The sequence below is a fragment of the Lonchura striata genome, chromosome 12, assembly GCF_046129695.1.
Source record: "Lonchura striata isolate bLonStr1 chromosome 12, bLonStr1.mat, whole genome shotgun sequence".
NCBI lineage: Eukaryota > Metazoa > Chordata > Aves > Passeriformes > Estrildidae > Lonchura > Lonchura striata.
Genome location: NC_134614.1, coordinates 1,326,899 through 1,348,745, shown reverse-complemented (window position 1 = coordinate 1,348,745; position 21,847 = coordinate 1,326,899). Strand labels below are relative to the sequence as shown.

At 47.2% G+C, this 21,847-nt stretch overlaps 1 long non-coding RNA gene across 1 annotated transcript; it reads right to left on the bottom strand.

Moving 5' to 3' along the window:
- Positions 1-10,555: 10,555 nt before the first annotated feature.
- Positions 10,556-20,911, bottom strand: LOC110479432 (uncharacterized). The gene is made up of 2 exons (XR_002466925.3): positions 20,700-20,911; positions 10,556-15,726 (listed from the first exon to the last, which is right to left on the bottom strand). It is a non-coding gene; the product is annotated as an uncharacterized LOC110479432 (long non-coding RNA).
- Positions 20,912-21,847: the final 936 nt, after the last annotated feature.

Here is a 21,847-nt window from a genome sequence, read left to right as displayed (position 1 = left end):
ATGGCAGGGAGGAGTCCTGCAGCCCTGTGTGGAAGGGGTAACAAATAGCATGAGGAAATCATGTGGAGAGGAGGGGAAGCAAACTCATGTCCATGGCAGGAAGGAGAGAAAGGGTGGAGAAAGTGGAATGATGTGGAGGAGGGCACAGAAAGACATGGGTCCACTTTATGTGGTGATGAAGTCTGACCTTGGGCTGGAGCACATTTACAAGTCTGACAATCAAAAGAAGACATTTTGAGACTGTGACTAGATTAATATCTCTATATAACTATAATTAAAGTGAGAGAACTCAAACCCTGTCTTTTTCCAAAACAAAACTTCCCTTTTACATCTATTCAAAGATTTGAGATGCACTTTTACAAGGCTGATGTCAAATGTCAATAGAAATGCACGAGGCCATGGTGATATCATGGTGTGAGAGAGTCACGAGCAAAGCATGTAAACTTTATGAAATATTGTCATTTTTTTTCCCTTCCGTTTTAGCCATTGCCTAAACTAGAACCATAAAATTCATCTTAAAATAGCACTGCTGGTTAAAAAAAAAAAAAAAAAAAAAAGGAAAAGTACTGAACTGGATTTTGTTTTCCAGCCAAATTTGTCCAAACAGTGTGCTAATAGGAGAGTTTTGGGGCAATTCTGGGAACCCTATGAAAGTGGATTGTATTGCAGATATCAGAGGTCTTATCAATAATCTCCTGTCTCCTTGCAAAGCTGGGAACCTTTCCCTATCTACCTGTGCAGAGATAAATATTATGTCCAGATGAAGGGCAAAATAGTCTTGCATTCAACATTTAGTTTTAAAGGATGTAAATAGCATTAATTGATTTGTCAAAAATGCCTTTGTGGGAAATACTTGACTGGTTTGACTCTTGGTTTTGGAGAGGTTGCCTGTGCAGACATTTCCAGCACGTCTGGAGTCACAGGCCTGGTGTCTTCAGCCATGCAGTCACAGCTCCCAAACAGTGGCTGTGGGGTGAGGTTTGGAACAGCAGCGAGCTCTGGGATGGAGCAGGGTGTGGTAGGACAAGAGGGAAATCAAGGGCCTTTCAATACATCTGATACAGCTTAAAGAAAGGAGATGCTAAAGTATGTTAGTGAAGGGGAAACTGCAGAATTCAAGGTTAAATGAGAACAGCTAAACATAATTAGAATTAAAAGGGATGAAGGAAGGATGATAGACAGTGAGATGTCAGGGAGACGCTGTTGGAAGGGAAAACAGAGCAGTGTGCTCCTGGAGACATGAGGAAAACCAGTCAGCTTGTATTTCCTGGGAGAACAGGGGAGCCAGGAGAGAGCCACAAGTGAGAAATTGCATCAGATGGAGTTGCAGATACATTTATTCAGATGCAGCTGGATCTTACAGCTGTGTAGTTGGAAAGGTAATGGTACAGAGGTAGAGAGAATGAATTTTCTGCTGTGTTAAAAGCTCCAGGGGGATAAAAAGCAGTGAAATTCAGTTAGTAGGCCAGAGTCTGGGAGGACAGGATAGACTGGACTGAAATGAAGCTTGAAAGCAAATGAACAATTTTCAAATTGAGAAAAGGACAGGGAGGAGAGGTCTGCAAACAGAGGAGGAGAGGAAAACTAATTGAATTATCTGGACTAGCAGTGAGCAAAAAACACTGCACATCACAATTCGCACAGCTGAGGTGAGGAAGAGCAGTGCTAAGAGCAGAATATTGCAGATTAACCATTTCAGGATGCCTGAGTCAAACAGGAGCTGAGCCCAGCTGAAGGAGTGAGGAGATGCCAATGTGAGGAACTGGTTGGGCTGTCACTCCAGAACCTGAGAGCGCCAAGAGTGTGTGGGAATCTGGGAGGAGCAGGAAGAGCCTTGGATCAAGCATGGAGGGGATGGGGAGAGGCTGGGCAGGAGCAGGGGCTCAGAATCAGCAGGAACAGGAGGGATCCCCAACCATTTGGCCCATGTCAGCTCCCGACCCAGACAGCTCAGAGAAAGGAAGGTGCTGGAAGAGGAGGAGAGCACAGGTGAGGTGCTGAGACCTGGAGGATGGGCTGGCGCCGGGAGAGCACACGGAGCCCATGAAGGGCCGGGAGAAGAGACAAAAGGAGGAGGGTGGCACCGGAGGGCTGGGGCAGAGGGGTGGGACCCCGGCAGGACAGGGACACGACCCAGAGCCGGCAGAGGAAGGGATGAGGAGCACGGTGGGGAGAGGATAGGCTTGGCACGGAAAATGGGAGGGCCCGAAGCAGATAAGCGTGCCGGAGCTGGAGGGACAGAGGGTGAGGTCAGGGGCGGCGGACGGGCGCGGGTACCGAAGCACAGAACAGGAGCAGCTCCTGCCCGCGGCTTCAGGTACAGCTCTGGCTGCCTGTGAGCAGCAGTGAGTGATTACAGAATCAGGCTGCTGCTATTTTGGCCCTGTGACTTCAGATGCTGTAATCTGAGGCTGCCGTGAGCTTAACCTTGCAGCAAGGATAACTCTTGAGGCATAGGGATGCTTTTGAGGGAGACACGTCAGAAAGCTTTTCCCCAAGCTGCGTTTGTAATCCTGCCACTCCTCTCATCAATCACCAGGCGAGCACAAAACCGGCGGTGTGCTTCCTGCTGGAGTGTTGTGAATTTTCAAAGGCAAAGTGCACTATTGTTTGATAGCCAATTATTCACTGGCATTGATAAACAGGCTCTGCCCGCGATTACTGATGCAATTACTCACTCTCCTAATTTAGACACAAGGAAAAATTAATTCAAGCTTCCAGTTGATCATTTATATTTTTGGCTTTTGTAATACACATCACAGCACGGTGAAAACAACTCCACCATAAAGGAAACTGATCTGTCCAAATTGATAAGGTGTTTTACTCCCATTCTGTCACTAAGGGAGGCATGACTGAGTCCAGGCTGAAGGGCTGTGGCTCAAGGTGGGTTTTTTATGCTTTGGAGACATTAAAAAAATTAAAATAATTTTGTTAAACCTTAAATTAAAAACAGATGGGAGGGATGTTACTACAATCAGATGAAATTCCATGTACAGCTAAGCAAACAAATAAAGCAGTAGGATGTTTAAGTGGTTTGACCTCATCCTGCCCCCAGGCCACCCTTCAAGGGCTGATGGACCCAACTCCAGCCAGCAGACATCCAAGATGTTCAGGGGAGGCTGGTGGGGAGAAACCAGAGTGTTGGCAACGCAGCTGGAAGTGGAACTGGCAGAGGCACATAAAGCTGTTAACAGGCTCAGTAATGGTGAATTGCAACCATCTACTTATTCCTTCTATGAGATGGGAAGGTATCCACATCCCACAGGAGCAGGGAAATTATTTTATTAATTTTCTGGTTGTTATTAAAGTTCCTGCACAGGTCACAAAGGGCACAAGGATATTGTAGCCACTCTGAGCACCTGGGAAGGACCAGCGCCCGGGAAGTGCCTTCTCCAGCTCCTCCGTGGCCATGCTGTGGTTTCACTTTCCTGGCTGCTGGCAAGGGTTCAGCCGCCGGGGAGAGGAGCAGGAGGAGCCTTTCTTTGGAAGGCGGCTGGCAGCACATCCCTGCCCAGCTGCGTGCGAGGTGGAGCCTCTGCCCGAGGTGAGAAGGCGAGGGGCAGGCGATGCCTGCTGCTCCCCGGCAGCAGCCTCTGCCTCTGCAGCGAGCACGCATCGCTGCGCTTCCCTGTGCCAGCTCCGGCCTTGCTTGTCCCAGGTGCTGTCACGGCAGAGAGCTCTCCTGCCCGGGTGCAGGGCACAGCCTGAGCGGCCCCAGGTGGGTTTTTTCACTCGGCTCTCCCCCGGGAAGTGCCCATGCCAGGCAGCATTCCCAGAGGAATGCCAGCACTTTCTCCAGCCTTGTGAGCAGATGGGGAGAAGCACAGACAAGGCTGTGGCACCTCTGCTTCTCAAAGCACGCTTGAGGCAGATAACTGGGTGTAAAACTGAAAGGCAGCAAAACATCGTCACCTCCCAGCATCTGTCCCAAGTGACAGCGTGGGAGCTTGGAGCGTTCAGCCCAGGCTGGGCACAAGATTGGCTCAGTCATGAGCATCAGAAGATTGTTTCACTTGGTGACCAGAGCTGGGCCTTCACTCACTGTGCTCCAGGGCAGAGATGTGTGGTGGGCAGCACTCGCACTGCTTGGTGGCAGCCTGGCAGGTGCACTGCCCACCGTGGGCTCTGCAGGGGCTGGAGGTGCTGCTGCCCCTGCCCAGCTCTGCTGGGGGCCCAGGCTCTGTCCCCTGGCTGCCAGCATGGCTCTGCCCATCTTTGGGACACCTGAAGCTCCTGGGAGCAGTGTAAGAGCCAGGCAAGCTGAGCTCCCCTGCCTCTTCAGGAGGCACTCCTGCTCCTGTGCCCGAGCCATGCAGGTGGGCTGGGCAGAAGAGGACACTGTTCTGGGAATGTGCTGTGGCACATTCCCCCCTGCAGGGGCTGGGAGCGGGCACAGTGCTGCTCACAGGAGCTGCTGGCTGTGAGCTCTGTGTCTGCACATGGCACAGCGTAGGAAATACACACCAGAGGTGCAGACAGACACTGCAGCACCTTGAGATTCGCGGCCCTGGTTTGGCTTCAGGTGTGTCCAGTCACAAACACTGACCATGATGTTGTAACTGGGCTGATGAGAAAGAAAAAAGAAAACTGTCAGAGCTCATCTTATCTAAGACAATCATGCATGCTCAGGAACTGTGTAATTCAGTTGCTCTGCTTAGCCAAAACTTAAAGAGTTTCTAAAGTTTATTTCCTGTCTTTATAGCAACTGTCTGGCCCTTTATTTATTTTCACTGAAAACTACTAGTGTGCTAAAAATAATTTTTGGAGCAATTCTTGTGGCAGATTGTATAACAATCACAGGCTGAAGTCAGAACAGTTGGGAGGTGAAGGATGCCTCCTTGGGCAATCCCTTCTCATGAACTTTCATCATTTTTATTTTTTAAGCTTTGTGCTATAGCGTTCCGTGTCCCTCGCCACCGAGAAGAGCTGACGGCTCGCATTGTTGTTACCTTGAAAGGGCAGTTATCACAGCTAATCCACCCTCCAAGGTTTTTCCTCAGGATAATTATTGTTTTGGTGATTCATCTTGCAGACCCTGCCCTTCCTTATTCGCACAAAATATCCTACTCCCTGCAATATTTCTGGGTCAGGCTCGTGCCACACATGTGATTTCCTCTTGGGCATGCCAACAAGACAAGATAGATTTAAAGGTCAGCCAGCACCAGGCTGGCCACCCTTGGCACTGCCCCAGTGTCACCTGTGGGGACGTCGCCACGCGGGGAGGGTTTTGGGTTGGATGGGCACAGGGTGGTCAGGTAAAGGTGACTCGTGTGGGGTGGGGGGACAGTGCCTCTGTTGTTGTGCTGGAAAATTTCACAGCTCCAGTTTTCAGTGGAAAACATTATCACCAGCACATCCTGGCATGTCATTTGGCCTCATTTATTATCGTCAAGTGTTGGCTTAATGCTTATAGTGCATTTCTAAGGTACTTAGAGAGGGTTGTGGTTTTTCAAGGAAGCATAACTCATGGCAGACAGGGAAAGGAGAATCTTGAACGTTTTTGGCACCCAAATTTTACTGAACATGAAAAACATAACCTGGGCAGGCTTTAGCTTGATCTCTTCACGGCCCAGAGGCCACAGAGAAGGGAATATGCCCAGCGGGCAGGATTAACTCCAGGGAGAGTTGGGCTCTGCTATTCCTGCCAGCGTGCTTGTCCAGGTCTGTCCATACATCCTGCTTGGAGCAGGCACTTGGCTTGGGTTCCACCCAGCATACAGAAACAGGATGAAAGCCAGAGATGGCACCAAAAGGTGGGTCAGAAGCTTGGCTTGGGTTTGTTTGGGAGCTTTTTCCCCTGCTTTCACTTTGGTGTTTGCACTAGAGGGGTGGGCTCACAGCTCACAGCTTGTTTGGTTCTCCCTGATGGTGTGACACAGCCACAAAGAGGGAGCACTGACATAAGGAGCCAGGACAACTCCAGGTTGGATGGGATTGGATTGACCACCTTCACCTGGTGAACTGGCAGTGTTTGAAGGTCCCCAGGGTAGTACAGGCACCGCTCCTGCTGTGACCCACAGGTCACACACAGGTGGAGCACGACACCCATCCCAAACACAGGAGGTCACTTTCAGTATTGAGCATACCCAGAGCTGACACACACCGAGGGAAACAGGTACCAGCCAGAGCAGGCTGGGAACAGAGTCTGAGCAGCTCTCCTGCAGCCACTGCCTGCCAGCAAATGCAGCCCCTGCCTGCCCTGCTGCCCAGAGGCAGCTCGTGGGCTCTTCATGGGCCAGGAGCAGCTCCTGGGGATGTTCCTGACTGATGTAACTGTTTTTAGCACCAAACTGATTTTATACATGATGGTAGTCTCACAACCTCTCCCTGTATGGTACATAGTTATGACCTGTTTCATGAGAAAAAACACAAAATGGAATATTCTAGTGGCTTTTACTTCAAAGAAGTAAACCGTGACCACACTGATTCATTTTGAAAACTCTCCCAGCAGCCTACACTTACATTTACAGTTTCTTTGGATGTGTAATATCAACAGCTCAGAAAACTGGGACTGTAGTGGCACAACAGATTCAATCTGCTGCTGCTCCCTTGAGTGTTAAATGCTTTGAGTTGACTTCACCATGTTTAAAATACTATTTTTAAAAAATTTTCTTTTCTTGGCACAAGAGTTCTGAAGCAACACTCCTGAGAGCAGCTACCTGGGCAGGGAAGGCTTCTTCCACTTACTGCCCAAAGTATAAAAATTGCTTTTATTTGGGTAAACAGTGCTGAAACACCAATGTTGTACAGGTACACCTTATAAAGATTTGCTTGGGATTTTATTATTGTACAAGAAAAATACCCAAACTACCCAAGCAATAACACATCCACTAAATATGGCCAGTAAATAATCTAAAAATATGAGAGAGGATTATATTCACCATGGTTTAGGCTGTAGAAAATATAGACTTGGTTTGGTTAGTTGCCTCATTTACAGGTAACCGTTTTCAAAATCCTGGGTTGGAATTGACTGAGTTTTGATGAAGCTCTCAAAAATGCATGTTAGAATAAGCCACCTGTGTACTTTCTGTTAGGTATCAAACCAACACTTCCAAAGCTTTGTATGGAGCTGTCACATGAATTTAATGTCCAAATCTGTGTTAAAAGCTTTGCTCACCAAAAGCAGAAATGTGGAAACTCAACAAATCACCTCTGTAAAAATGGCATTTGTGAGTTACATTCTCAGAAGACTAAAAATAGAGCTCCATCTGTTTGTTTTCCTTTATGAAGTGGCCAACTGTAACACTCCCTTACCAGCCCTAAAAAAGAATTTACATAAAAGACGGTGACGCAAACCCTTATCTCATGACTATGTCTCATTAGGTCATCAGTGGTGTGCAAGAAGTTACTTCACTTTTAAAGTGTCTTTGCCATCTTCCCTGGCTGTGGACCAACTCAAGAAAATATTTTGGGGCATTATCTACACAGCAACCTGTTACCTTAATAGTGCAAATGTGTCAGTGGAAGCTGCAGTAAAACCAGAGCTGTTGATCACCTGTAAGGTAGCACTGACACAGAAACCCTCCCACGGGCAGTCATTAACAGAGCTCAGAGCTGCCCTGGCCAAAGGGCAGCTGGGCTGTTCTCCAGGGAGAGCTCCACAGCTTCAAACTCTGCTAAGCAGAGCTTCTGGGCACCCAGATCTTTCAGCTCTATTTCATGTTGTGTTGTTTTATTTTATTGTGGGAAAAACACTTGTCATGGCTTATCTATCTGACAGTGAACATGTTTGGTGCTGGAAAATGAGCATCCAAATCCGTGCCTGGGCCTCCCCACCCTGACATGAAACAATTCTATCCCCATATCCCATCCATCCCTGCCCTCTGGCAGTGGAAGCCATTCCCTGTGTCCTGTCCCTCCATCCATTCTCCCCAGTCCCTTTCCAGCTCTCCTGGAGCCCTTTTAGGCCCTGGAAGGGCTCTGAGCTCTCCCTGGATCCTTCTCATCTTCAGGTGAGCACCCCCAGCTCCCCCATCCTGGCTCCAGGGCAGAGGTGCACATGAGATGTTTTGTTGTCATCTAGTCACAGAATTTTTTCTAAATCTAAAAGCAATGTTGGACTATTTTCTGTTGCAAATTTTGATGGAGAGAGCTGTGTTTGAATTGGAGAGGGATAGCACAACGATCAGCTCAGTGCTGCTCTCCACTGAGTGGAACACTGTTCAGCATTAAATCCACTGATCAGCACTTCTGACTTTTGATTTCTGGAGATTAATTCCTGAGCACTTGCACTCCCCACCAGTCACCCTAAAACCAATAAACAGAGTTCCAGAGCAGCTTAGATTTGGCTGCTGTCAGAGCTGCAGCTCAGTGGAGTCTGAAAATCCCTGGGATATCTCTCTGTGAGCCAACAGTGACATGGGCAGAGAAGGCAGAAGGCTTTGTGTACAGCTGTGCTGCATCTGGATCACAGGCTCTGAGTTTCACAAGAGCACAGTGCTGCTCCTAAAACCAAAAGAAAGAGGATAGAGGGAAACTGGGGATTGTTAGGGTGTCCTGTGCAGGGCCAGCAGGTGAACTCAGGATATTCTGTGATTTTTAGTTCCTACATTTTAAGAGCAGTTCAAAGGAAAGCTCATGTGTTGGCCCTGCTTGAAATACAACACTGAATGGGATTTGAAGGACAAGCAGTTTAGTGGGTATTTTTTCTTTAAGAAGGTAATCTTGGAATTTCTTGGCCCCATTTCAGAACTTCTGCAACACAATGGCGTTCACTGAGTCATGGCAATCCAGTGGGAACACAGGTTTGCCAGGACTGAAATGTGAAACAGAAAACAGGTATTTTATTAGGAGCAAAATTTCTATCACACACCTCAGAAATATACTTTAAATGCTTTGGAGAATTTTATATGGTCTAATTCACTTCACAATGAATAAACATCCTGGTTTATGGCAGGTGTCCTTGCCCATGGCAGGGGTGGAAAAAGGTGAGCTTTAAGGTCCTTTCCAACCCAAACATTTCTGGGATTCTGTGATATGGTAATAATTAACTCCTGTATCCATCAGTGTGCTAATAGCATCTTTCTCTTCATGGCTGGGCTAAGCAGACATTGCCAAGCTCCTCAAAGCAAACATTCTGAAAGCCACCAGTGCCCCAGCAAGGGCCAGCAGCCTCTGCCCTGAGTGGTCCAGGCTGGCACATGGCCCCTGGAAAAGTGCCCAGTGCATTTCTCATATCCACACCTTTCTGCTGCCCACTCAGTCAACAATAAACTTTTCCTAGAGTAGATTAAAAAAAAAATAAATCTATTAAAAGCTAATAATTATTCTAATAATTTTAAAATATTTTAATTTATATATGTTAATATAAATAAGAATACTTAATAATTAGTATCTTAGCTGAGTCTTCTCTTAATATGTTAATTAATGTAATGAGCTAATTGTACACTTTAATTCAATCAAGTGTTTGGCCAACACCCTCAGGCACAGGGTGGGATTCTTGGAGTCTCCTGTGCAAACCCAGGAGCAGGACTCAATAATCCATAGGGGTCCTGTCCAGCTTGGGATATTTAAGACTCTGTGAATTATTCTGAGTTCAAAATTAAATCCTGCCCTGAGATTAAGGGAAGGATTTCCCTTGACTCAGCTGAACCAAGGTTTGAACACGTCTGTTCCTGTCAAAGGACAACTCACCAGAGCTGCTCCTTGGCACTGCACCCACTTCAGCTCTTTGCACAGAAGTTTCACATATTTCATTGCACCTCTGTGTGACAGTCAGCTGGAACTTTTACCAGCCTTTAACAAGAATCCTATTTCCTGCCTTTGCATCCCTCAGATACTCGTGTACTCTGCTTACTTCACACTCCTTAGTTACTCTCAGGCCTCATGTTCCACCTATTTCACTTACCTGTAGGTTTTCCCACTGGTTTGATGAGGTTTGCTCTGGACTGAGGAAGAGCTGCAGTGCTGTCTGTGCATCCTGTTCCTCGCAGCACAGAGGTGACTGGGGCAGTGCTGGGCAGCTGATGAAGAACCCATCCTGAATTAGATCAGGCTCTGAGAACAGCCTCAGCCTTGCTCTCTGTAAAATAGACATTAAGGGAAGGCTCCAGCTGCTCTTTCCGCGTAAGTTCAGAGTTTTGTACCAGGACAATAGCTCCAGCAGGCACAATGTGAGTTGGGACACATTTACTGTTGCAAGAGTTGGGAAATTCAAATTATACCTCTCCTTTTCTTCCTTATCCCTCTTCATCTTAGGGAGCTACTGCAAAAGCCACTTCCAGCTGAGAATCTGGGTTAATGTGTGGCAGCATTTTGGGACACTGGCATTGATTGACCACTGGTTGCTCCTTTCCCTCCATTTACACAGAGTTGTTGGGAGTGCACTAAAGGCTGTGTAATACATAAGGTAAGGTACACGGAGTAGTAAACTCCCTCACAGAACTGGGACTTCCATGACTTGATCCCTTCCCTGCTTTTATGTTGTGCTGGGTTTAATTAACCAGCTCAACATCATCTGTATATAGTTTTAATGTCATAGGAATATTTTTTCAGAAACATTCTTCTATTTCAGAGAGCACATTTTCAGTCACCAAAAATACAGTCCTCAGTAGCATTATGTGGCTTGTAATAGCTTTATTTTGAAGATTGCTTTAATACAACAGGCTGGAAGAGAACAGTGTCTGATTTTCCAAAGCCTCTTCACTGGAGTGGTTTCAAGTGTCTGAAACAAACCAACCTGAAAATCCAATTCCACTACAACCAATAGAACAAATAAGAATAAATCTGATTTCTCATGTTGCAACAACACACACACTGATATGTGATGCCTCCAGTAGCTCCTGCCAGGACTCATCTTTCCAGAACTATGACATTAAATTCACAGCTTCAGCTTGGGGGCTGAAGACCACACCATGCTCTGATGGCTCTAGAATTGAGGGATATCTGCTCTTTTGGGAGGCTCAGGTAAAAGCAATAATCTTAGCTGAACTTGTCTCTTGACCAGTATATCTGAGACTTGTCATCCTCTTTTTCAATTGTTTTTGTTTTCCCCTTGCATATATATCAGGTATTTTAGAATTAGTCTTGTAAAGCAAAAACCTGTCTGCACCAATGAGAGTCCAGCTTGCTGCTTACCTGGGGACAGAGCAAGAAGGGCTTTTTTGGCATAAAGATGTCACAGAATATTTCAGGTTGGAAAAGGCCTTTTGATAGAATCCAACCATTAACCCAGCACTGCCAGTATCTACTATCCCATCCATCCCTGCCCTCTGGCAGTGGAAGCCATTCCCTGTGTCCTGTCCCTCCATCCATTCTTCCCAGTCCCTCTCCAGCTCTCCTGGAGCCCCTGTAGGTCCTGGAAGGGCTCTGAGCTGTCCCTGGAGCCTTCTCCTCTCCAGGTGAACATTCCCAGCTCTTCCAGCCTGGCTCTAGAGGGGCTCCCGCCCCAGGAACTGGTCCAATGGTCTGGACTCTCTCCAGCAGATCTACATCCCTCCTATATTGGAGATCCCCAAACTGGACACAGCAGAGGAAAACGCTTGTCTGCCATGCCCCAAATTCTCAACAGAAGAATTTTTAATGCCCCAAGTTCCCCGACCATGACCATGGCATGAGCACCCAGAGGCCCTCTGCAAGCACAGTTCATTAGCAGTGATCTCTCTCCCAGAAAAAGCCTAACAGGTCTCAGGTTCCACACTACAGGGGGAATTCAGAACACACCTTTCTGCATGGAAGTACACACACACAAATTGCTCTCCTGGGATGTGGATCTGGGCTGGGGCTGTGTATTTTATTTTTGGAGCAATACTGGAATGTTTCCAAGACCACCATGAGACAATCACTGCACTATGGGTGGTAAACAAGTCCCCACTGCTGCTGCAACCCTTCCTGCACTGCTTACTGTGCATTTTGTCACCACTGCCTGCATTACAAGGGTTCTTGTCATGCTGTCACCTTATCCATGCACCCCTCAGAATACACACATGGAAAAGGCAAACCAACCCTGAGCCCCACTGCGCAGATCCCATCCACTGGATGGAATCCAGACAGATCAGAGAAATAATCTGGTGAGACAAGACTGCTGAACCAGCTGCAGTAGGTAGCAATGATTTAAAATTTTTGTAAGCATACCACTTATATCTATAAAATGTTAGGTGTATTAAAGCTTTTAAGGCATTTGGTACTGCCAAATTCAAACTCACTGGTGTCTGAGCCTTACCTGTAGATAACTTACCAGCTGCAATTATGTTAAGACTCGTCAAGATTTCTACGCAGCAATTTATACTCATGGTCAGAAACCAGGTGTGGAATAAGCAGAGTTCCTGCACATTCAGCAGTAAATAGATGTTCCCCACCCAAGCACTGAAGTCTTGTACCAAAGATCTTAAACAAAAGTTAATACTAAAATAATTAACACTATAATTAGTGTTGGAATTATGCTGAAGACTAAATATGGCCTTGAGTTTATTTAAATGTGGGCACTGCTTTTTCCTTTAAAATTCACATCTTCATTTAGGAGAAAGTAAAGGCAATTCACCATCAGTTGCACAAAATGCTGTATTTTATTAACTAAATCAAAAAAGTACAGTTAAATTCACACAAAATGTCCAATATAAGCAATACCTAACATGTTTATAAGCTAGTTCTGTGTCTGGTTTGCAATTTAAATAGTGGCTGGTGTGAGCACAGCACATTAATGCTGCAAGGTGCTCAGAATTGACATCACAGTATCCCACAGAACAGTGCCCAGCCGGAGCCCTACCAGAACTACTGCTGTGGTGCACTGCAATTACATCACAAAACATGGACTGATTTTTAACAATTCCATGAGAAACCATGTCACCATTTTTAACTGGAAATTTCCTCCCTGCAGCACTGTAAATAATGCACTGAGAGCTTGTTCACTCTGAGTGCCATGCCTGGTGAGAAAGCACCAGCTTTCAGGGGATCTGGAATCTGATACTTTTGGGGAAGGAAAACTGGAGTTTTTCCACTTGAAATGCACCAAGCCAAAGGAAGGTGTATTTCAACTCCCTGTGAGCACACAGTACCAGTACCTTGATGTTCAGCTCACACCTCTACCCTAGCCTCAGGGGCCTCCAGCTTACTCTGGAAGGAGTGCCATCCCAGCACAGCCTCTTACTTACCACAGCCCAGTGTCCCCAAAGTGGCATGTGCAGCCCCAATGTCACCATGCTGCATTCCAGCCAGCATTCCTACACTTCCGTTTGGGACCAAATCTGCCAAGACACAGTTTTCATTAAGTCTCAGCAGCCTTAGAAATACCTTGTCCTTTCTCTCCACGTCCCAAAGCTGCAGAGGTTTGCAGGCTGGAGCCCAAAAGGTCCTGGTGTTATAATAAAGCCCTAAGAAAGGCAGCAGGTTGTATAGTTACCTCCTTGTGAGCAAAATCCCTGCCCTAAAACTATGCAACCTACTACCTCTTCCTAGGAGCCCCACGCTTCCTCTGTGCAGTTCTTCACTCTCTGCAGGACTTTAGCTCCCCAGCTGCTCTGCTCTTCTGCCCTGGCTGGGCACACATTCCAAGGTGACACTGTCAACACTGACAAACAGTGGCTCACTGCCTGTAACACTCACCAATGGCTCCATTTTCACTCTGCCTAAGCTGAGCTTCCCGTTCCAAAAAGCATTTATTTACGTGGGGTTTTTTTGTTACTACAGCAAGCTGCTTGCTGGGCATGCTAGCACAGAACCAGTTACAGACTGGGTACACCAAGCACAGCAGGATGAAAGAGAATGCAATAAACTTCAGAAGTCTTTTTACAGAAACAATACCACCTCAGAGAAAAGTTCTAGCTCTTGGATGCTCAAACTCCATAGCTTCACACCGCCCCGAGAAAGGTGAGAGGTCAGTTTTGGCCAAAACTGGCCAACACTTAAATTTTGCATTGGATCTGGAAAAGCTGCAGAAAAACATGTAGACTTATTAATAAAGGGTCATTTTAAGTCTTCCCTCCAACTTCTACCAAGCAGTTGGGAGTCACAGAGTTTGAATGCATTATGGAAATTGGGGTGCCAGAAGAGTTTAAATCACAATGCACAAGCTTGAGCTCCCTGTATTTTACGTTCTCCTAATTGGCCTAAGAGTAACTTTCCTCTGTGGAGTGTTCTACCCTCTACCTAAGCATGGGCATTTTCCATTCCCAGCCAGCACTGTGCCACTCACCTTGAGAGAAAAGTTATGTTAAGTCAAGGATATCCTGTGGGGGTTGCACCATTCACACTGTCAGTCCTGTGCATTCTGGCACTGCTGCTTTCCAAGCCTGAATTCATCTCGTTTCGCTCAATGAATGTTTTTAGCCCAGGACTGGCTGCAAGGGAGTGCAGTTTGTTTTACTCCTCAGGGAAGGCAATAGATTGTATAGTTATCTCCTGAACAGGGTAAAATAACTACCCTACAACTATACAATCTACTACCTCACTCTGACAGAGAAGCAAGAGCTCAGTAGCCAACCTCCGTTTCATTCTGAAGGATGGTTGATCCAACAACCCAACAACTGGAATTTGTATTTGATTGCCCCACCATACACATACAGGAATAATCTATTCTTAACTTTTTAGTCATTAGGACAGAAAAAACTAATGCAGAATGAAACCTAGGTTTTCCAAGAACTAGAAAAATCTAAATACAATTCCCATAGCTATTACACAAGTATTTTGTCCTGTTATAAGCACTGCAAATACAGAAGTTCAGCAAAATCTGACATTGAGCTTAAAACTGAGAAGCTTCCATTGTTGATTATCTGCTGCTTTAGGAAAGACAGTAGATTGTATAGTTATCTCCCAGTGGTGGGTATGACCCTAAAACTATACAACCTACTACCTCATCCCACAGTGCAGGCATCTTCAGAGCTGGGGCAGGATTGCTGCTTCAGTCAAGACAAGTCAGGCTAGCTGCAGACAGCATTTTTAACACTCACCATAGAAAAAGCCTTCCCCTTGCTCCCCCTAGTCACAGAAGGAAGTTATTTTTAAAAGAAGGTTTCCTAATTTCCAAATTTTACCAATTGCCTGGGTCTTAAGTAAGCAAGCTGTAGCAGTCTCATAGCAACTACAGTCATTAAACTTCTGTTGAATTACCAGTCATGTTCCACAGGTGTCACTTCTCACCTGAAATCAGAAGAAAAGTCTATCAGCAACACTGTAGGCAGACATATATTTATTTCTTCCTCTTTGGAACTTAAAAATAATGCAATCTAGGACCACAGCTATATGACTGACTTATACAGATCAGGGTGAGGCCCTAATATTTGTAAACCTGATTTAAAAAATATTATTACATATAGTGACCTTTTCACCTATTGCACCAATAGCTAAAAAAAAAAAAAAAAAACCACAAAAAAAAACCCAAAACCCAAACAAACAAAAAATAAAAACCAACCCAAGCACTGTCCAAAATACTGCCCGGAGCTTTTTCTGCTAGTCTTAAATTATATTACACTTTGTGCACAGGAATTCTTTTATTAGAAATAAAACTCAGTAAGATTATGGGCTCTAGCCTGACATTTAGTTGTTAAACTGCCTTACCAAAAGGCCACTGAAAAGACGTTTTCCCATCAAAAAGAAGTCCGAGTTTCTCTAACTGCCCCTGATGTAACTTTAAAGCCAATTTCCACATTAACACAGCTCAACATTATCTTTGAATACTGAAATGAAAACACTTGCCAGACAGATGTATGACTCAGAGTTCCCTTTGTAGCAAGGACAGCTTGAGAACAGGACTGGAAAGAAAATGATTGTTTGTCCAGGTAGCGTATACAATAGCTGAAAACGTTTAGAGAAAAGCAGTTTTTAAAAAATTAAATACATTTTACTAGTACTTGATCCCAGTTGCAGCCTGCTGTTTTCAGCCCACTCTCCAAACAAAGCCTGCACAGAACAAGAGCACCCTCATGCCCGCTGGTGTCCTTGCCAAGCACACAGCGCGTGATCCCGTGCACTCACACAAAGGGATGACGTTATTCCTTGGACAGACACAAAATCAAATTACTTTCCAGCCCCCTCAGTGCCTTACTACAGAATCCTTTATACAAATAGTGATGACAAATTTGGGTGAATCAACCTTAAAATCTCACTTGTAACTGGTATAAATCCAGTTGCAACTTATAAATCCGTATGTGCTTTTGCTAACTTACACATTTACCAGAAAATAAACTTCAGCTTGGATACAAGTACTTGGTCCTGATGCCCAAAGCAGAAATAAATCACAACAGCTCTGAGCCAGAGTCAAACCTTTACAGAGCACTGGCTCCCATCACATCCTTTTAAATCAGTTCTGGCAGAGCTGACATTCAGCAGTGAAGCTGACATTGTTTTCAGCTCTCTGCTCCTGCATCCCAGCCTTCTGCAGCTGAACAGAATCCCTATGTATTCCCATTCTTCAGGGGGAGAGGTAGCCTGGCCTGGAGCTGAGCTGCACAGCACCAACTCTGCACCTTCAGCTGGACAGTGACCCCAGGAAATTAATGAAGTCCCATGTTCAATGTCTGAGGCTGATAGCTCTGTGGTGCATGGAAAATGTTTGAAGCACGTTGAAAACCTAGATCTGGGTGTTACACACCTGTTTAAATTTTATAAAATGTAAGGCAATGCTTCTCCATTTCTTTTTAAAATTAAGCCTGAAAGACATAAGGATTACAATAAACCTAGAAATAGATCTGTTTCATTTCTCCACCTTTAGACAAAGCTTAGCTGCAAACCTAACCAACCTGACATGTATCAAACAACTTTTAATTTTAGTATTCTGCTCTACATTAATCCTCCATTTTGGGACATTTTTAATCTGTGGGTTATTTCTAACAGTCTTTCCAAGCTGCATCACCTAGGCTGCCATGTTTTTGGACAGGAGAGATCTGCCAGGTCCCCTTGGGGACCCCCGCTTCTCTCACACCATGCACCAGGGGGTTCTGGCACTCACAGCAGCAGGGAAGCCTGACAAATTATCCTGCTGGCACAGCCTCTACTGAGCTGGTGTTTTCTCATCCCCAGTGAATCCAGAGCTGCAGAAGCTCCCTGCTGCTGATGTCACCATGCTGCTGATGTCACAGCAGTGCAGCACAGGAGTTCAGGGTCATGAACCTGCAACGTACACTCTTTCAGCACAACACATTATGAGAAACAAGCCTTAACACAATCCCCGACTCATCTGCTTTCCCTGTTAAAAAAAGCCAGGTTCCCAAGGGCTGTTTTTCCTTCCAGCACGTGTTTAAAATCCCCAGAGCAGTGCAAGGGGACAAACTGACTCCAACCGTGGAGCTGGACAATCTCAGCAGCCCCAGGTCCCAGTGCTGCAGCTCTGGCTGCACAGCTCCCACCACATGATGGAGCTCCTGGATTTACACAACAGCTCCAACACCATTTCCTCAGTTTTATCCCTGGATTCCAGCAGCACTCCCTGCACTGAATCCACACTTCCTGAATCCTAGGAGCTTGCTGAGTGACCGTGTACTGCCTTCTCCAGCTGTGCCGAGCATCCCAAGCTACTGCCTCAGATGTGCCCATTTCATGGGGTTTTTATGCAACTGGAGTGCACAACAGGAAGAAAGGGAGCAGCACAATTAATATAATAAGATATCTAATATATAATAATTAATAAATATAATTAATATAAACTTAATTATTCCTGATACTGCTTCCTCTCACTGCACTCACCCACCCCTGCACTGCCTGTCGTCACATGCAACAGGCACATCTCAGCCCCTCTTCCCAAAACAAGCTCAGGAAAATCAGATAGTGATTGACACAAAAGTCTCAGCATAAACTAAAAGTGTTTCCTCATGCATATTCAGTTTTGTCTTAATAATGTGCTAATCTGAAGGTAACATCTCCTAGCTCAAGCCCAGGCACCTCTTTTTCCCCTACTCAGATCCAAAATTGAAACATTTAATACTTCCTTTTGCACCTGCCAGCACACTGAGCAGCAAGACACTGGAGCAAGAGTAAATCACACCAGAAAGCTGCTCTGAACTGGGAAATTGTACTGAAGAGAAAAGGAGAACAAGTAGTTCCAGCACATATAAATGCACAGATGCGCTCTTGGGCAGCACCACAGCCCACACACCCAGACAGGAATACGTGTCCACAATGATATTTTTTGGATTTTTTTACACAATATTAAGATTAATAGCACTGACTGCTACCAATAATGCCTTTATCTACTGCCTCAATTGGAAATACAGGGGTTTTTTTCCCAAAAATCTCTACCCAACTTGCATGTAATTAATACAGAGCACTCTGGCTTTAAGTAATTATCACAGGATATTACACTTGTGCTACATTTTCAATTAGTGTGCTTGGTTTTAATTTATTTTTCTAACCATGTAGTTATAGATGGAATATAATGGAATATAAATATCCAGAAACGGTGGCCTGAGAGAAACGGGAAGTCACCACTGCCCACTCAAGCACAGAATGAAGCCTATCTCCTGTGGAAAAGTAAAGTCTGTGAGCACAATTCATGATTTCTGCTATGAACACAGAACACAAATCCTGGTATCTCTCCCCACACACACGTGATTTTACAGCAATAGTACTAATCTCTCTGCATCCAAGTGGTGCATGTGCCACAGCGCTGCACAGTGCTGCTAGAAACCTCAGGAAGGCCTGAGAATGACGACACCAAAATGGTCACATTTTCTAGTCCTCTTTGAGTACTCCTCTCCAGAACACAGAGAGAGATCTTTATAAATAAATAAATGTACACTTCAGTCTCTAACATTACAAAGCCCTCAATGCCCTTCTCAAAAGAAATCATCAGTTTGGTTATCTTGCCCTGCTTTAAACATAAATGTGTGTGTGCGCATATAGATACATATATATATATGAAATACACAACTGTGTATTTATTCACTAGATTTATGTCTCCTAGAACATTCTAGGAGCAAGTAGGCTTCTTCTGCAAAAAGTTTACATATTATAACAATTACACAAATTCAGCAAGAAAGTTAGTGCACAAAAAATATTTCAAGATTACTGTGTTACGTTATTAACTGGCAATATAAACAGACATCTTCTACCCTAAGTCCTGGGAGCCTTTCGCTATTTGCAAATGAACTGATGTCTTCCACCACTAAAAACAGAGGACAATACAGAAGACAATTATCAAAAGGAAAGTGAAGATACAGCTCATTGCAGTGGGAGGACAAAGCAAGAGAACTCATGTTTTATCTAAACTTCCTTTTGACTAAGGAAGCACTAAATCTCCAGTATTAGCATGCAAAATAATTTCTTAGCATGACCTATGTGATCTGAGATTGCACATAAGATACACAGAGTACAACCTGGGAAAAACTCAGTGAAAAAAATCACAGCCAGCAATTTTCTATTAGAAATATCACAATAAAGCTATTTACTAGGTTCCTCTTCATGAAACTATCATAGGGCAAAAAAGTCTTCAAAAACATTATTGCACGTTGACTGCAGCAAGTTTTAACCACTTTCTTGGACTATTTAACACCTGAGTGTTGCCATAAACTGAACTGGTAAAATTTGACAACAGAAGCCACAGCAGCAAGTAACTGCTTGGTAAGGCTCCTGGCAGCTGGCGATGCTTGATGATGCCCTGTTTCTTAAATATTATTTAACTTATTGCTTTTGAAGGGACAGATTGATTTTCTCAAAAATTCTCTGATGGATTCAATTTGCCCCACTGCTGCTACTGAGCATGGTTCCTGTGTACAATTTGAATGGGAGCAATTTTTCCCTGACAATTAAGCACTTCGGTCACAAAACTGCCCATGCAGAGCAGTACAGATTGAGAGCACCATCAACAAGGTGGGACAGGCACATCACTAAACAAGGATTATCCCAACCTTGATCATCAGGTTGAGTTTTCACTCCTGAAATAAATCACAGAATTGTTAAGGTCGGAAGGGACCTCTGGAAATCATCCAGTCCAACCCCCTGCCAAGGCGGGGTCACTCAGAGCAGAATACATCCAAGTGGGTTTGGAATGTCTCCGGAGAGGAGTCTGGAGAGGTCTCCACACCCTCCCTGGGCAGCCTCTTTCAGTATTCTGCCACTATCATGGAAAGCTGTAATATAAACCCATAAAAACACTATTTGATGGGGTAACACTTTCATCTAAAACTGACTGAGCCATGCCAGAATAAAGTCACCAGCTGTGGCATGCCAGGACTGGACCCTGCTCTGTGCCACTGCCAGCCCTGAAAGAGAACCACATGTGCCGATTCCTGAGCTGGCCAGGGGGCTGAGCTGCCCACGCCAAAGGCGAGAGCCACTCCTGCAACGCCCAGAGGCCAGCCAGAGCTCTGGGCAGAAGCTGCAGGTACGTGTTCCACCAGGGCACCTCTGCTGCACCAGGGCGCTGCTGCTCAGGTGTGCAGCCAGCCCCGCCAGGCCGTGACGGCCCCGGCGGCGATGTGCCCGTGTCACCCCGCACGCCGCCGGGCAGGGCCGCGCTCCCGACCCGCTCCAGAACGAGCCGCCCGCGGGGAACCGGCGGGAGCGGCGGGCCCGGGAGGGCGCAGCCCCACGCCAGGTAATGGTGCTCGCCATAAACGACAGCCCCGAGCAGCCGCCGAGCCCCCTGACAGGGGCTGGGCCGCCAAGGCACTTCCACCTACTTCCTAAGGGATTTTCTTCACCTTTCGCCCCTCGGTCCGAGCTCTGCCCCCGCTGCCGCCCTCTCGGTGCCGGGCAGGGCCGAGCCCCCCCCCAGCCCCGGCACCAGGGGGGCTCCCCCGGCCAAGGTCCCCCCGGCCCCGGCAGTGACGTACCTGGCGCCGACGGCTCCCGGGGGCGGCACTTCCGGACCTTCCCGTGAGCCTGGAGGAGAGCGAGGGAGAACGAGGGGAAAAGGCATCGATGAGGGGAATAAGGACAATGAACCGGGCCCGCGGCAAAGGCGGCGGAGAGGCTGGGCCGAGGCCCCGCACCCGCCCGTACGGGCCCTTCGGCTCAGTCCCTCCGCCTCCACCCTCCCCCCGGCGCGCCCCGACCCCGCGACCGCTCCCGCGGCCGCTCCCGCGCCCCCCGCCGCCGCTCGCCGCCGCCGCCCGGCGCCGCCCGGCGCCGCCGTCCCGGTACTTGCGGGACCCGGATGAAATCGCGGCCGCTGCGGCCGTCGCTCCCGCGGCACCACGGGAAGGGCGCCGCGCCCCGCCCGCCGCAGCCGCCGCCCGCCCGTCCATCACCCACCGCTTCCCGCACCCATTGGCTGTGGGGCCGCGAGGTCCCGCCCCCGCGCAGAACTGTAACTCTTCATTGGTCAGCAATTTACAGGACTCCGCCCCCTCCGCCATTTATTTCGGGCGCGTTCCACAGCGGTCCCGTAATGGCGCCCCCGGCGGCCGCGGGCCGCGCCCGCCTTTCCCCGCCTCCCCCTCGGCCCTGCCCTGCCAGGCGTAGGACGGCGCCGCCCGGTCCTGCCCTACCCTACCCTACCCTTCCCTGCCTGCCCTGCCCCGCCCTGCCCCGCCCTGCCCGCCCTGCCCGCCCTGCCCGCCCTGCCCTGCTGGGGGTGAACCGCCCTGGCCGTGTGTGCCCTGCGGCCCGGCCCGCGCCCCTCGGGCGTTGGGGGCGGTATTAGCACCACTACAGGGCTCAGGGGCTTTGGCCTGTCCGGGGCCCATCGCACAGAATCGTGGAATCCTCAGGGGTGAAAGAGCCCTTTAATGTCACCCAGCGCTGACTCTTCGACCACTAAAGCACCCAGCGCCACACCGGACACCTTTGGCACACCTCCAGGGATGGTGACTCCACCACTGCGCTGAGCAGCCCCTCCAATGCCCAACCACCTGAACAACGAAAACGTTTTTCTAATATCTAATCTGAATCTCCTGTCTCAGGTCAAAGCCATTTCCTGTGATCCTCTCACTGCAGGCACAACACCACCTCACTAGGGTCCAAGTAACCTTTTCTGGTT